We start from the raw sequence: 12,885 nt of genomic DNA, 5'->3' as shown, positions 1-12,885 counted from the left end.
GGAAAGTTCTTAAAAGAGATCGGAATACCAGACCACCTGACCTGCCTCCTGAGAAATCTGTATGCAGGTCAAGAGGCAACAGAACCGGACATGGAACAAAAAACTGGTTCCAGATTAGGAAAGGAGTATGTCAAGACTGTATATTGTCACCCTGCTTATTAACTTCTATGCAGAGTACATCATGTGAATTGCCAAGCTGGATGAAGTACAAGCTGGAATGAAGATAGCTCGGAGAAATATCAATAACCTCAGATATGCAGATGACACCACCCTTATGGCAGAAAGCAAAGAAGAACTAAAGAGCCTCTTGATAAAAGTGAAAGAAGAGAGTGAAAAAGTTGGCTTAAAACTCAGCATTCAGAAAACCAAGATCATGGCATCTGGTTCCATCACTTCATGGCAAATAGATGAGGAAACAATGGAAACAGTGAGAGACTTTATTTTGGGGGGCTCCAAAATCACTGTGAATGGTGACTGCAGCCATGAAATTAAAAGTTGCTTGCTCCTTGGAAGAAAAGCTAGATCAACCTAGACAGCATATTAAAATGCAGAGACATTACTTTGCCAAAAAAAAGTCCATCTAGTCAAAGCTATAGTTTTTTCAGTAGTCATGCATGCATGTGAGAGTTGAACCATAAAGAAGGCTGAGCGATGAAGAATTGATGCTTTTGAATTTTGGTGTTAGAGAAGACTCTTGAGAGTCCCTTGGACTGCGAGGAGATCCAACCAGTCCATCCTAAAGGAAATCAACCCTGAATATTCATTGGAAGGACTGATGCTGAAGCTGAAACTCCAATACTTTGGCTACCTGGTGTGAAGAACTGACTCATTGGAAAAGACCCTGATGCTGGGAAAGATTGAAGGCAGGAGGAGAAGTGGATGACAGAGGATCAGATGGTTGGATAGCATCACCAACTTAATGGACATGAGTTTGAGCAAGCTCTGGGAGTTGGTGATGGACAGGGAAGCCTGGTGTGCCGCAGTCCATGGGGATGCAAAGAATCGGACATGACTGAGTGACTGAACTGAAACTGAACTGATCCTTACAAAACCAATTCTCTGCCCCCCATCTCTACCATAGGTAATCGAGCTTTAAAGTCACTAAAGTCACTATTTCATTTTTATCCTGATGGCAGACAATACCATCACCTCCCCAGACTTTTTTCCTCCAGGGCAAAGCTGTATCTTCCCCAGTTCTGCCTCTTCAGCTCCTCAGTTGCTGACAAATAATTGGTACTTAATAAATAATTGTCCAATTAATCTGACTTATATATGAATATCGGAGAAGGCAATGGCACCCCACTCCAGTACTCTTGCCTGGAAAATCCCATGGACGGAGGAGCCTGGAAGGCTACAGTCCATGGGGTCGCTGAGGGTCGGACACGACTGAGCGACTTCACTTTCACTTTTCACTTTCATGCATTGGAGAAGGAAATGGCAACCCACTCCAGTGTTCTTGCCTGGAGAATCCCAGGGACGGGGGAGCCTGGTGGGCTGCCATCTATGGGGTCGCACAGAGTCGGACACGACTGAAGTGACTTAGCAGCATATATGAATATACTGAGTATTATAGAAAAATCATATCTTTCATGATGAGGAATTGCTGGAATAATTATGTCAACCTAAATAAGAATAGCACATTAGATATCATAAGAAATGTATTTAATACCCAAATTGTGTATAACTCTAGCCAATTGTTTTATTATTATTATTGTTATTTAATTTTTGATTATACCAACAGGCATGTGGGGTCTTAGGTCCCTGACCAGGGATCAAACCTGTGCCCCCTGCATCTTAACCACTGGACCACCAGTGAAGTCCTTTAATTTTATTTTTATAAGTGAATGTTTATGCCACCTCTGAAAACAGTCTAGGAATTGTTCAAAAACCTGATTTAGCAGTATTTCTGTATAAATATAGCCCCAAATACTGTTTTAAAAAAAGAAAATACAAAGGGACAAAGGCTTTGGTGTTTATAGATCTTAGAATAAAGACACTGAGTGAGATGTGAGGCCATCTCATCCTTCTTCCTGCCCTTGATGACAACATCCTATATCTTCCCACAGATCTGCATGGCACTTCAATTAACACACCCCCTGGGAATGATGGCCCTTTGTAAGGCATCAGCCTTGTTAAAACACTCCTCCCTTCATCAATCACATCCGTGAAGCAAAGCCTCCCCTCACCAGATAAAGATGCCTGTGTGCACTGCTTGTTTGTATCTCTCCAATTAAAAGTACAAGAGGCAGAATTCTGTAGCTGCCAAGTATCCTTAAATTCTTCTTCCTACCCTCTTCCCCACAGTGGCAATGTGCTCTGTTGCTCTCCCCCTCTCATCAAACACAAAATACTGTTATAAAAGTGCATGCATGCTAAGTCGCTTCAGTCGTGTCCGACTCTTTTTGAGGCTATGGGCTGTAGCCCACCAGGCTCCTCTGTACATGGCATTTTCCAGGCAAGAATACTGGAGTGGGTTGCTGTGCCCTCCTCCAGGGGATCTTCTCAGTCCTGGGACTGAATCCAGATCTCTTGTTTATACCTGCATTGGCAGGCGGGTTCTTTACAACTAGCGCTACGTGGGAAGGCCCTATAAAAATACACTCCCCCCTTTTCAAAAGATTAGAGTAGCAACTACTTACTACCTATATTACTACAGTCACTCACATGACGTGTTAATACAATCTGGTATTTTCTTTGATTACAGTATGAAAGGTGTCTAAATCTTTCACTTCAGTGGCTTTTTCAGAGAGTTTTGGGAGTCACCATGTAGAAAACTTATTTTGTTCTTTATAGGTTTTCTTGGAAGGGGATGTCAGGAAGGTTTCCCCATGGTCCTCATCAAAGATAATCTCCACTGCACAACTTGACACCTTCACAGAATCAAGCTCAGATGAATCCAGCAAAAGTGCTGAAGTCCTGTGTCCAGAGCAGTGGGAGGTAGAGACAACTGTGTTTTGTTTCCCCACTGGCTTTTGGAGCCATTAATTCCAGCACTGTATGTTTTCTCTGCTGTGTGTCCTATCCTTAACAGTCCATGTCTCACAATGGCACAAGACTCCCCAGGACATATTTTATGTTTTCAGAACATGTGACATTAGTTTATGTTAATATACAGCCCTATGTGTATGTGTCTGTATATGTGCATTAGCACCCTCTGTTCCTTATGTGAAGCTCTATTATAGGTCTCCCTCTGGATACAAATTTCCTGGTTACATCTTCTCTTTATATTTAAGGATGATTGTAGTTACAAAAAGTATAAAACAAAAAAAGCAAAAGGTTCCTCCAAATTCTCAATAATCAGTAATAAAATGTACCTCTTCAGGAAAATCTCTGCCAAACCTGAATTATTCAAATGGTAATGATTAAGTCATCATTCTTTTAAAAAAAAATTTTTTTTTTTTTCATTCTACTCAAGGATAATTGCAATCATTGTAGTAATGAGCCTGGAGAACAAATGTCTGGGTTGTGTTCCCTAAGACCACATGGCATTCAGAAAGGTCAGCTCATTGTAGCAGTGAATTTGGTAATTTCCTGGGAGGTAATGCATTTTGCATGAAATGAGCAAATGAATAGTTTTAAACTTTCATCAATTTCCATAATTATTTTATGTAATCTTTAATGGAAAATTAATAGACAATTGGAACAATAGTAAATTGTTCAGATCGTTTGCAGAATATCACAAAAACGGGCCTATGTAAATGTACCTTTCAAGCAATGTGAGTTCCCTGAAAAAGAGTGAATTAAGTGTCATTAAGTTTGAAGCAGATCATTATATTCACAAATGTTTCCATTAATGACTGAAAACAGATTAATTCTGTTTTAAACTGATATTAAAATGGAAAGGAACCAAAGAAAAGCACCAAAGCCAGGTTGAAGCTATGAAATGCGATGGGCGCTGGAGTACAGGGTGTGAGACTCTTGCCTGTCTTCCTCCCAAGCACCTTTTTCTTTTAATTTCTCTCTATTCTTGTGACTCCTACATTCATCCAGGCCTCCAGGTAAGTTTAGCTGGCCTGCCAGAAATATCACGTAAGGATTGTTTCACTCAAGATACAAGAGCAGCTCCCTATTAAATAAAAAAGATTAAATCACAATTCTTCAAACTGCCACTTAAGGCCCTTAATCAATGCCCCCACATTTACCCAACCACGTGTCAACCTACATGACCCTCCTTGGTTTATAGAACCACTGTATCTACAGTCTGCCCAGACTGGGTTTAGGACCTCTTTTTCAGTTTGGTTCATGCTGTTTTCCCAAAAGCATACTAGTATGTTGTTCCATGTTGTCTCGCCCTTCTTTATAACACTGCTTTATTACAGTGGTCTCTTTATAACATATGTCTTTATTGCAAGCCAGAGAAAGTCGTGACTTCTGCTTTGAATTTCCCTCATTATTGAGGCTGTCATGTTTGCAATAAATGCTTATTAAAACTATAAAACAATGAAATTTAGATGAAACTAATAGGAATGAAAAATAAATCTTGATATATAAAATAACTTACAAGAATTACATTAATATAGAATTGAGCTGCTTTTCAAGCATTTAGAAAAAAAAGATGGAAAACAAGGGACTAAATAAAATCTGCACACTAAGCAGTAAAATTTCCAGCGAACTTTCCTTACCCAGGTAGAAAACTGGAGCATTTTTTTTTTTATGAAAGAATTATATGTCCCCAGGGAAAAAATATCTTCAAAAATTGACATTTGATATTCCACAATGATATTATCAGTTTGCCATTCAACCACCCCATGATAAAAAGTCTACTAGTTATGAACACTGACCATTACACAAAGCTTATCATCCACTCTTTAATGTCCTATTTTTAAATTTAAATGAGTGCAAAAAATCAATAAGTATTTGAGGAAAGCCTCTGAGATGAAATAGATCTAAACAAGCAAACAGAAAAAGAACTTGGAGAAATCAAGACTATGCAGTAAGCAGAATAAAACTTCAAATAGCAGCTGTTTTTAGAGTAACAGGAGATGTTACAACACAAAAGAATAAGAAAGTTTTTGAAATTAAAAATATAATGCCAAAAAAATTTTAAAACTCAATATGCATTTTAAAAGATAAATAGCAAAGAATTTCTCAGAAATTAGAACAAAAGAAGATAAAGAAACAGAAAACAGAAAAGGAAGTTATGGAAAGTTAGAAGATCAATCTAAGAAAAAGATAGAGAGGCACCTGTGGAGACCATGTGCCTCTCTTCTATTAAGGTGCCTTCACTCCCTGGGTCAGAAAGGGAGGGTGTTTGTAAAATGCAGATTTAGATTCAGTACATCTGAGGAACTGGAGATTTTTGCATTTCTGACACGCTCCTGAATTTGGCAATAAGGCGTTCATGATCTGAGCCACAGTCAGCTCCTGGTCTTATTTTTGCTGACTGTATAGAGCTTCTCCATCTTTGGCTGCAAAGAATAGAATCAATCTGATTTTCGTATTGACCATCTGGTGATGTCCATGTGTATAGTCTTCTCTTGTGTTTTTGGAAGAGGGTGTTTATTATGACCACTGCATTCTCTTGGCAAAACTCTGTTAGCTTTTGCCCTGCTTCATTTTGTACTCCCAAAGGCCAAATTCTCCTGTTATCAGGTATCTCTTGACTACCTACTTTTGCATTCCATATGATGAAAAGGACATCTTTTGGGGGTTTTAGTTCTAGAAGGTCTTGTAGGTCTTCATAGAACCATTTAATTTCAGCTTCTTCAGCATTAGTGGTTGGGGCATAGACTTGAATTACTGTGATATTGAATCGTTTGCCTTGCAAATGAACAGAGATCATTCTGTCATTTTTGAGATTTCATCCAAGTCCTGCATTTCAGACTCTTTCATTGACTATGAGGACTACTCCATTTTTTCTAAGGGATTCTTGCCCACAGTAGTAGATATAATGGTCATCTGAGTTAAATTCACCCATTCCAATCCATTTTAGTTCACTGATTCCTAAAATGTTGATGTTCACTCTTGCCATCTCCTGTTTGACCACTTCCAATTTACCTTGATTCACAGACCTAACATTCCAGGTTCCTATGCAATATTGCTCTTTACAGCATTGGACTTTACTTCCATCACCAGTCACATCCACAACTGGGTGTTGTTTTTGCTTTGGCTCTGTCTCATTCTTTCTGGAGTTATTTCTCCACTGTTCTCCAGTAGCATATTGGGGACCTACCAACCTGGGGAGTTCATCTTTCAGTTTCCTATCTTTTTGCCTTTCCATACTGTTCTCAAGGCAAGAATACTGAAGTGGTTTGCCATTGGCTTCTCCAGTGGACCACATTTTGTCATAACTCTCCACCATGACCCATCTGTCTTGGGTGGCCCCACACGGCATGGCTTATAGTTTCATTGAGGTAGACAAGACTGTGGTCCATGTGATCAGCTTGATTAGTTTTCTGTGATTGTGGTTTTCATTCTGTCTGCCCTCTGATGTATAAGGATAGGAGATTTATGGAAGCTTCCTGATAGGAAAGACTGACTGAGGGGAAACTGGGTCTTGCTCTGGTGAGCAAGGCCATGCTCAGTAAATCTTTAATCCAATTTTCTGTTGATGGGCTGGGCTGTGTTCCCTCCCTGATGTTTGACCTGAGGTCAAACTATGGTGGAGGTAAGGATGATAATGGTGACCTCCTTCAAAAAGTCCCATGCATGCACTGCTGCACACGCTCAGTGCCCCTGACTCTGAAGAAGGCCACCACCAACCCATGCCTCTGTTGGAGACTCCTGGACAGTCATGGGCAAGTCTGGGTCAGTCTCTTTTGGGGTCATTGCGCCTTTCTCCTGAGTCTTGGTACACATAAGGTTTTGTTTATGCTCTCTTAAGAGTCTGTTTCCCCAGTCCTGTGTAAGTTCTGGCAGCCCTATGGTGGGGTTAATGGCAACCTCCTCCAAGAGGGCTTATGTTATACCCAGGTCTGCTGCTCCCAGAGCCCCTGGCCCTGTGGCAGGCCACTGCTGACCCGTACCTCTGCAAGAGACACTCAAACACTCAAAAGCAGGTCTGACTTAGTCTCTGTGGGGTCTCCTGGTGCACACAAGGTTTTCTTTAAGCCCTCCAAGCATCTCTAGCAGGTATGGGTTTGATTCTAAACATGATTCTGCCCTGGCTACCATCTTGTTGGGACTTAGCCTTTGCCCTTGGACATGGGGCATCTGTTTTTGTTGGAATCCAACATTTTCCTGCCGACAGTTGTTCAGCAGTGAATTGTAATTTTGGAGTACTCACAGGAGAAGAAGAGCACATGTCCTTCTACTCCACTATCTTGTTTAGGGGAGTTCAGTTCAGTTGCTCAGTCATGTCTGACTCTTTGTGACCCCATGAATCGCAGCACGCCAGGCCTCCCTGTCCACCACCAACTCCTGGAGTTCACTCAGACTCATGTCCATCGAGTCAGTGATGCCATCCAGCCATCTCTTCCTCTGTCATCCTCTTCTCCTGCCCCCAATCCCTCCCAGCATCAGAGTCTTTTCCAATGAGTCAACTCTTTGCATGAGGTGGCCAAAGTACTGGAGTTTCAGCTTCAGCATCAATCCTTCCAAAGAACACCCAGGGCTGATCTCCTTTAGAATGGACTGGTTGGATCTCCTTGCAGTGCAAGGGACTCTCAAGAGTCTTCTCCAGCACCACAGTTCAAAAGTATCAATTCTTTGGCGCTCAGCTTTCTTCACAGTCCAACTCTCACATCCATACATGACCACAGGAAAAACTATAGCCTTGACTAGACGGACCTTTGTTGGCAAAGTAATGTCTCAAGGTGGTCTTAAATTGAAGAAAGTAGGGAAAATCACTAGGCCATTCAGGTATGACCTAAATCAAATCCCTTATTCCACTTATACGGTGGAAGTGACAAACAGATTCAAGGGATTAGATCTGGTACACACAGTGCCTGAAGAACTATGGATGGAGGTTTGTGACATTGTACAGGAAACAGGGATCAAGACCATACCCAAGAAAAATAAATGCAAAAACCTTGTCTGAGAGGCGTTACAAATAGCTGAGAAAAGAGAAGCAAAAGGCAAAGGAGAAAAGGAAATATATATCCATTTGAATGCAGACTTCCAAAGAATAGCAAGGGGAGGTAAGAAAGCCTTCCTCAGTGATCAATGCAAAAAAATAGAGGAAAACAATAGAATCAGAAAGGCAAGAGATCTCTTCAAGAAAATTAGAGACACCAAGGGAACATTTCATGCAAAGATGGGCACAATAAAGACAGAAATGATATGGGCCTAACAGAAGCAGAAGATATTAAGCTGCTGCTGCTGCTAAGTCACTTCAGTCATGTCCGACTCTGTGCGACCCCATAGACGGCAGCCCACCAGGCTCCCCCATCCCTGGGATTCTCCAGGCAAGAACACTGGAGTGGGTTGCCATTTCCTTCTCCAATGCATGAAAGTGAAAAGTGAAAGTGAAGTCACTCAGTCATGTCTGACTCGTAGCCACTGCATGTACTGCAGCCCACCAGGCTTCTCCATCCATGGGATTTTCCAGGCAGGAGTACTGGAGTGAGGTGCCATTGCCTTCTCTGGAAGATATTAAGAAGAGGCGGCAAAAATTCACAGAACAACTATATTAAAAAGATCTTCACGACCCAGATAACCACAATGGGGTCATAACTCACCTAGAGCCAGACATCCTGGAATGCGAAGTCAAGTGGGCCTTAGGAAGCATCACTACAAACAAAGGTAGCAGAGGAATTCCAGTTGAGTATTTCAGTTCCTAAAAGGTGATGCTGTAAAAGTGCTGCACTCAATATGCCAGCAAATTTGGAAAAGTCAGCAGTGGCCACAGGACTGGAAAAGGTCAGTTTTCATTCCAATCCCCAAAAAAGGCAATGCCAAAGAAAGCTCAAACTACTGCACAATTGCACTCATCTCACACGCTAGTAAAGTAATGCTCAAAATTCTCCAAGCCAGGCTTCAACAGACGTGCACTGTGAACTTCCAGATGTTCAAGCTGGTTTTAGAAAAGGCAGAGGAACCAGAGATGAAATTGCCAACGTCCATTGGATCATTGAAAAAGCAAGAAAGTTCCAGAAAAACATCTAGTTCTGCTTTATAGACTATGCCAAAGCCTTTGACTGTGTGGTTCACAACAAACTGTTGAAAATTCTTCAAGAGATGGAAATACCAGACCACCTGAGCCGCCTCTTGAGAAATCTGTATCCAGGTCAAGAAGCAATAGTTAGAACCAGACATTGAACAACAGACTGGTTCCAAATCTGGAAAGGAATATGTCAAGGCTGTATATTGTCACCCTGGTTATTTAACTTTATATGCAGAGTACATCATGTGACATGCTGGGCTGGCTGAAGCATAAGTTGGAATCAAGTTTGCCGGAAGAAATATCAATAAGCTCAGATATGCAGATGACACTGCCCTTATGGCAGAAAGTGAAGAAGAACTAAAGAGCCTGTTGATGAAAGTGAAAGAGGAGAGTGAAAAAGTTGGCTTAAAACTCAACATTCAGAAAACCAAAATCATGGCCTCGTTTCCCATCACTTCATGGCATATAGAGGGGGAAACAATGGAAACAGTGAGAGACTTTAATTTTTTGGGCTCCAAAATCACTGTAGATGGTGACTGCAGCCATGAAATTAAAAGACACTTGCTCCTTGGAAGAAAAGCTATGACCAAATTAGACAGCATATTAAAAAACAGACATTATTTTTCCAACAAAGGTTCATCTAGTCAAAGCTCTGGTTTTTCCAGGAGTTATTTGTGGATGTGAGAGTTGAACTCTAAAGTAAACTGAGCACTGAAGAATTGATGCTTTGAACTGTGGTGTTGGAGAAGACTCTTGCGAGTCCCTTGGACTGCAAGGAGATCCAACCAGTCAATCCTAAAGGCAATCAGTCCTGAATATGCATTGGAAGAACTGATGCTGAAGCTGAAACTTTGGCCACCTGATGCAAAGAACTGACTCACTAGAAAAAACCCTGATGCTGGAAAAGATTGAAGGTGGGAGGTGAAGGGGATGACAGAGGATGAGATGGTTGGATGGCATCACCAACTCAATGGACATGAGTTTCAGGAAGCTCTGGGAGTTGGTGATGGACAGGGAAGCCTGGTGTGCTGTAGTCATGGGGTCGCAAAAAGTCGGACATGACTGAGTGACTGAACTGACAAGCTCGTGGATAAAGTCTTGCTGGGTCCATTGACCACACTTTTGAGTAGCAAGATTGTAGTCTCAGCCATCTCTGAATCTTCCCTACAGCCACCACTGATGACTAAACCATTTGTAGAGTATGGCCATCTGACAGCAGGGCAGGGCAAGGGGAAGGGGTCATCTGTTCCTCAGGTATCTGTGCATCTAAATCTGAACTCTTATCTTTTCTCCAAAACCTCCTTCCCCTGATTATTATTAATCCATTCATGACACCTCTGTCCTGCCAATTTCTCAAGTAAGAAACCTGAGCATCACTTTCCTTTTCTTGCTTAACTGCCCCAATATGTATTTTTTTGTAGATCCTGTTTCCTAAATACCTCTCTCACTGTCTCCTGCTCTCTCTGCCAGTACTTCCACCAAGGCCTCCCCAGGTCACACCTTAGTTGTACCACAACTTCCTCAATGAGTCTGGGAATTAGACTTGGCTCTGCAGGGCTGTTTATAAAATGCAAACATGACCCCCTATCTAAAATGCCCTCATAATTCTCCATTATTAAGGAATAAAGTAGAATCTAAACTCATTAAAATGACATTTCATGATCCTTCTTGATCTGACTTCCTTTCCGTTTAAAAATGCATTTGTGTTGTAACCATACTTAGCTGTTTTGTAACTGGAAAACTTTAGATGTGCCCCCTTTTCTGTGTAAAACTCCCAGTCCCACTGCTTTGCCTGGAAAACTCATATATATTCTGTAAGATTCAACTGGCTGTTGGGAAGCCTGCATTGCCCTTCCCTGGCAGAGTTAATTTGGTTAATTCTGTTCTGTGTTGTTTTTGTTGTTATGTTTTTGTTTTGATCCTTATCAGCTTTGGGCTTCCCTGGTGGCTCAGGTGGTAAAGAAGCCGTCTGCAATGCGAGAGACCTGGGTTCGATCCCTGGGTTGGAAAGATCCCCTTGGGAAGGGAATAACTACCCACTCCAGTATTCTGGCCTGGAGAATTCCATGGACTGTGTAGTCCATAGGGTCCCAAAGAGTCAGACACTATTGAATGACTTTCACTTTTACTTATCAGCTTTATGATTACAGTGATGCCTCTCAGCCAGCACTTACCCTCGAGTGAAATTCAAGTATCCTGGGATTTACTTTCATGTACAGTTTTGATGACTATAGAATTTTCCTCTGTGAATGGAGTCATTCATGAATTTCATTAGTGTGTTGTGTTGGGGATTACTAAAAACGTTGGGGACTTGGGTATTCAGATAGAAAAAGGAAGTGAAGTGGATGGTGCACAAGAAGCAAAGGTTGTACTAAGATGTTTTGGAAAGGGTAAAGGAAGAAAGAAGAAGATAATTCTGGTTCTTTTTTGTAAGGAGGGAAAGAGAGGAAGAGAAGGAGCTGAAAATTCTGTGAGAATTGCTGAGGAGCTGGGAGGAGAGAGAGGTTGGAAGGTGACATCCTGGGACAGGATTGGGAGCACAAATCAGCAGGTCACGAATCATTGATTAGTAACACTGCACTTGGAGGTGGAGGAATGGGAACAACCCTAAGTCCATGTACCACGTGTGACGTCTGCAACTAAGCAAAACACATTGACATTCACCTTGCCGTAGATGCCAAAGGCTGGAAACCAAGAACGCAACAGACCTCGTGACAAACTTAAGATGTGTAAAAGTCATGGATATTATTAGTGTCCTGAATTAATACTTTTATTTTAATGAATGCAATAAAGTGTCTTATGGCTTTCTTAGGTGTCCTCTCACACTCTCCTCCCCGGCATAGAACAGCTCCCAGAGCAAACCCTCTCCTTTCTCTGTTTTCTCAGCTCCGGCTCAGGGAAGAGTTTATTCCCTTTGGATTGCCTGCTCTTGGAGACTCTTGGCTTTAAGTCTAATGTTGCCTCCGCTCGCCCATGTGGAGTGCTTCCTTGCTTCCTGGCACCACTTCGCCTGGTTCTCAGACATCAGTTTACTTTGGCCTCGGATCCCCAGCTGCAGTTTAGCTATCCCCCTCTTCACTCAAAGACCTCAATGCATGTCCCTGTTCTGAAATCCTCTTCTGTAAAAGGGAGATAAGGCACCCCTGATTTTCCTTGTGCAAAATCTTTTTAAGTTGCTTGTGGATTCTTGCATCATTTCCTGCTTTGAGAAACCCAAGTTCAAGTGGTGGAAGAGGAAGGAGAATTGTTATATTTATCTACATGATAATCACAGTTTGTAGTTAGTGGACATTTATATGCCAGAGACCAGGTATGCTAAATATTTTGTACACTTTCAGTGCTGTTATTATTATCTTTTTGCTGATGAAGAAACAGTGTCATATGGTCAGACAGTGATGGAGCTGCGTTTAAACCCAGATGAATGAATTTCCAAGCCGACGTTCTTACCCTGAACCCAGTGAGCTTCCCTAGAGCTGACTTTGGAGAGAAAAATCTGCAACATATCCCATCTTGCATTCCTGTCATTTCATAGACTGGCTAATACAAAAAGGGCATGTGAAGGATCTTTGTGGAATGAATTCTGATTTAGGGAGGAAATGGGAGCTTTGCCAGTCATGAAAGACAGGATTTCAGGTTTATACAGCATTTACTCTGGGAAAGGGAGACAGGAGATTATTCACCTTCTAAGTCTAAAGGTCATGGATTCTACAGCTATTTTATTTTTATTGAAGAAATTCCAAATAAGGCCAAAAGAATGAATGATAATGCTGTGGAAACAGCGATTGATTTTTATATTGTTTCCACTGAGTCATCATGTGCAGACCGTCTGACTTATCTATTGA

Source organism: Bubalus kerabau, chromosome 13 (assembly GCF_029407905.1).
Source record: "Bubalus kerabau isolate K-KA32 ecotype Philippines breed swamp buffalo chromosome 13, PCC_UOA_SB_1v2, whole genome shotgun sequence".
Taxonomy (NCBI): domain Eukaryota; kingdom Metazoa; phylum Chordata; class Mammalia; order Artiodactyla; family Bovidae; genus Bubalus; species Bubalus kerabau.
Note: the sequence above shows the minus strand (reverse complement) of the source record.